General features: G+C 39.7%; 1 long non-coding RNA gene across 1 annotated transcript in view; it reads right to left on the reverse strand.

The window, feature by feature from the left end:
- Positions 1–5000, reverse strand: part of LOC143033722 (uncharacterized) — a 64045-nt gene that overhangs the window by 42585 nt on the left and 16460 nt on the right. The window contains exon 2 of the long non-coding RNA XR_012967184.1: positions 2023–2256. This is a non-coding gene — a long non-coding RNA (uncharacterized LOC143033722). The remainder of the gene's footprint in view (positions 1–2022; positions 2257–5000) is intronic.

The raw sequence follows: 5000 nt of genomic DNA on the forward strand, positions 1-5000 counted from the left end.
GTTAAAGGTCTGATGAAATGACGAAGAAAACCCTTCGCTTGGTGACATATATATGCACCTAGCCGGCTTGGGTGGTGGTGGAGGGCGGGAGAGGGGGCGGGGGTGGTATCTCATTAATACGAGAAGAAGAGGGTTGGGGGAGGGGTTGGGGGGTTAGGGGGCTGCGGGGTCGGTTCAGGGGAGGATGGAAGGAGTGGGTAGGAGGAGGTGGAGGGGGGGGTTTCGGAGAGAGGTCATGCTAGGTAGTAGCTTGGTGCTGCTATACAAAGCGATGACAGAAGTCATGTTGCATTGGATATTAATGATAGGACTACATTCTCTGATAAACATAGCTTCTAGAAGCTTAAGTTTATGTACATCCCTATTACTTGCTATAATCCTAGTGTTTGAAACTAGGTATTCTCGGGTGGCTGTTAGGTTATGGTATTTCTTTAAGTGATGTTTTATAGCCCCATTTTGTAAATGCATAGTAATTCTCCTACTGAGACTACATCTAGTAAAACCAATATATGCTGTATGACGGGCTACACAGTTCCCGGTGCTACAGGTGAATTCATAAACACAATTAGTCTTAGACATAGTCTCAGTATTACTATTTAAGTTATTAGTAATAACCAATGAACTAGCTTTAGGGTTGGAGTAGTATACAACCACCCGGATTTCCTTATCTTTAGATACCGAATTACAGTTCTTAGTGATGATGTCTTTAATTATTATTATTATTTTTTCATCTTTCTTGTAACCCTTGTTGAAGATGTTATGGTAGTATATATCAATGAATTGGGGCTTAGGGGATGTTTGTGGGGAAAGGTGGTCACACAACATTTTATTACAATTTACATCAAAATCACTATTAGGGAAACCATTATTCACCAGAATCTGGCGGATGTGCTGTAATTCTGTATGCAGAGCCTGCCAGGAAGAACACACTTTGATAGCCCTCCGGACATACGCTCTAATCACACTGGTTTTATAGCTAGTCGGGCACTCACTTTTGTAGTTCAAACACTTCTCAGAGTTCGTAGGTTTCCTATACACCTTCGTTGTAAATTCCCCGGAAGAAGAGTCCACTAAAATATCGAGGAAAGGGAGTTTGCCATCCTTATTCATTTCAGTCGTGAAGCTAAGACCAGATTCCTCCTGGAGGCGCAGTCTCAATCCCTGGAGAAGGGCTTCTGACTGTGCGCACACAAAGATGTCGTCTATGTACCTGAAGTATAATGAAGGTTTGGTGACGTCATCTTTAAAGACTGCTTCCTCTACTGCCGACATGAACGCTTGGGCAAAGAGTACTCCCAGGGGGGAACCCATCGCTATCCCGTCGTGCTGGACGTACAACTTTTCCTCTGGACATTTAAAGGGGGCCTCGGTAGTGCAGATTTTCAGCATCTCTTCCATTATGTGCTTCGGGATGGTTGGAGGGGGGAAATCTGCGTGTTCGAGGCCCCCTTTAAATGTCCAGAGGGAAAGTTGTACGTCCAGCACGACGGGATAGCGATGGGTTCCCCCCTGGGAGTACTCTTTGCCCAAGCGTTCATGTCGGCAGTAGAGGAAGCAGTCTTTAAAGATGACGTCCTATTTATACTCTGTATTTTAACTTGTTTGTACTCACTTTTCTGTATTCCTTGATAGTGTGGATATATTACGAAAGCGCTCGGACTACGTGTGTTTTCCTCTTCCTAGCGGATTCTGCATATTTGTGATTCACGTGTGCCTTGTGAAATTTCTGCATGCATATATGTATATTCACTCACTTGACCGCGCACGTATTAATGCAAGAATGCATTTCTTCTGGTCACAACATTGAAAACAACAACATTTAACGAAACACAATATCCTGTGAGAAACAAAAGTCGCGACACTGAAAAGCAAACTGTTTGTTGTCAGCCGTGTCGTGAATAACAGTAATCGAGGAAGCTCCCGATGGTATCGAAAGAAAACAACCGGAAGAACAAAAACTATGAAAGCTCGTGAAAACAGTTCGTTTAGCCAATGAAGACTTGCTGTAATATTGCTACGTACCTTTCAAGCCCCCGCCGTCAGTCGCCACCACTTGGATGGCATAGGAGGGCGTCTTCTCCCTGTCGAGACAGCAGAGAGCCGTTGTGACTCGACCATCCTCGCTGTCGATGCCGAAGATGGGACGACCACTCGCCTCGTCGATCACGTTCTTCTCGATTGAGTAGACGAGTCGAGCGTTGTTCCCCTCACTCGGGTCGTCGTGGTCTGTGGCACTCACCGTAGTTACTGTCTCCCCTGAACAAAAACAAGAGACATATATGATATCTTATGGGTTTCAAAATTATATCATTCTTTAGGAATGTAAGGTATTAAAATGGTCACATTTGCTTTCGCCATGTGATAGCCATCGATTCAACAACAACAAAAAGCTGACATAAGCCAGATCAAAAAAGTAAATGATATTATCGGGTTGGAAAGGTTAATGTATGATCAAATATAAATGAAAACGCAGCTTTAATCAACTAGCCATATTATCAACAAAGTTATAAACTTTCCACTGAGTTGGTTATATACAACACATTTTGAGGTTTGATTATTTAATTTTATATCGAATAATGGGTCCCCATTTTATCTTTCTATTTATGTACCTAATTATGTATCTATCTATTCATAATACTATCCAATTATTCACTCATTTATATATATTTATCTATTCATATGCTTTATTTCTATATAACGCTTTTGAAGATTTATTCGTTCATGTACATTTATCTATCTTTTTTATTTATTCATTTATCTAATTATTTATGTTTCTATTTATTTATGTACATATATTCTTATTCATATATATAACTATTCATTCAATTATAAATCTATGTACTTATTTATTCATTTATATATATACATATCTTTATATTAGTAGGCTTATATTTATTCATTCATTCATCATTCATTTATTTATTTATTTACTTATCTATTTACCCATCTATCAATTAATCATTTTTTCTTGCTTATTTATTTACTTGTTCATTTATCTGTTCATTGATTTATTCATTAATTTATTTATTCATTAATTTATCTATTTATATATTCAATTATTTATTCTTTTTTTTATTTTTTTTATTTACATCCAGTCTCAATTCGGGTTAAAAAAGTCTCATACTAGAATCTCCACAGTTGGATGTTCCCAACTGGTGACAGTCATATTCTAAACGAGTTTGCGTCTGGCGTGGTTAGGATTTAATTAAGGACTCGGGCATCAACACGCTGCTTAATCCGGCACATGGGCTCCTGATTCCAGCAACCATTACTGGAAGTAGGAACTCCTACCTAGTTGTTGTATACTTTTCCTATCCTTATACGTGGCTGCTTGCATACCCAAAACTGATGTCTGAAAAAAACGCTATTTTCACTATGATCCTTTTGTTTCCAGTTAGAAGTTAAAAAGTGTTAAAAAAAAAAAATAGAAGCTTAAAAAATAGATATATATTCCAGTACCATTTTTTAAGTACATTTTTGTACGTTTGGTCTTGTGATGGTCTATTTCTAACAAAATATACAACATCACGGCATTTGACAAAGGGGGCAAGCAGACTTTTTTTCCAAGGTACAGATATATGAGCTTTTTCTACACGCTATTGTTTTGTATGAAAAGAATATGTACACAGCCAACACTTCGAAATGCTCTCTCCAAAAACATATAGAAAGAAAAATATGTAAACCTTACTACGTCATATAGTTTTGAGTAATCAGAGGGTCTCAACAATTCTTATGAAAGGTGGATCATACCTCTTCGTTTAAAGATAATTTTACTATCATTCTGGGGGTCCAGCAATTACGAAAACGAGTAGCCAGTTCATGGCTCCACGACAAGATGTTATGTTCACCGGTATCTCTGACCAGTGCCACACCGGCAAAGGATCCATCGACACGGTGAAGTCAACTTGCTGGTAATCAAACTTACGTACTCACGTACGTACACACACACACAGACATACACACACACACACACACACACACACACACACACACACACACACACACACACACACACACACACACACACACACACACACACACACACACACACACACACACACACACACACACACACACACACACACACACACACACACACACACACACACACACACACACACACACACACAAAACCTTTAAAAACGACCTTTAACCTCCACATCATCATAAAGAGTCGGAATGTATTCAGTGCTTGATATCCTTAGGTTAGTTGTATAAGCTCACCGCATGTGGGGCCACGATAGGATTTGTTGGACACATGTTGATCGTGTGTTTGTAATATAGGTGTTTTTTTTTTAACATGGCTCGACGGTGTTACGGATGCATTTATGGGTCGGGTGGTGTGAAATAGTCAAAGTTGAATTTCAATCCGGTTTCACTGGAGATTCGGAAAAGAATACAATGAAAGAGAGGGAAAAAATGTGATCAAAGAAATATTTGCATTTGAAAGCGTTTGAAACTATTATTGACCTCCTGTGTGTATAGTGCATACGTGTTTGTGTGTGTGTTTTAATGTATTTGTGCCTATGCAAGTGTCTTTATGCATGTTTTTGTGCATGCGTGTTTGTATATGTTTGCATACGTCTCTGTGTGTTTCCGCTCATATTTGTAAATATGCGTGTGTATTTTATGTGTTTCTTAATGTAGGTGTGTTGATGCATGTATGTTTGTGTATGTTTTCTTATATTGTGTGTATGCGTGTGTGTCTGTGTGTGTGTATGTGTGTTTTTGTGTGTGTGTCTCTGTTTGTATGCGTCTGTGCGTGTGTGCGCGCGTCTATGCGTGTGTATGTGTGTGTGTGTGTGTGTGTGTGTGTGTGTGTGTGTGTGTGTGTGTGTGTGTGTGTGTGTGTGTGTGTGTGTGTGTGTGTGTGTGTGTGTGTGTGTGTGTGTGTTAGCGTGCGCTGGTGTATGTGCTTTGTTTATGCGCGCGCGCGTGCGCTGGTGTATGTGCTTTGTTTATGCGCGCGCGCGTGCGCTGGTGTATGTGCTTTGTTTATG

Source organism: Oratosquilla oratoria, chromosome 16 (assembly GCF_046742065.1).
Source record: "Oratosquilla oratoria isolate Oo_2021 chromosome 16, ASM4674206v1, whole genome shotgun sequence".
Lineage (NCBI taxonomy): Eukaryota > Metazoa > Arthropoda > Malacostraca > Stomatopoda > Squillidae > Oratosquilla > Oratosquilla oratoria.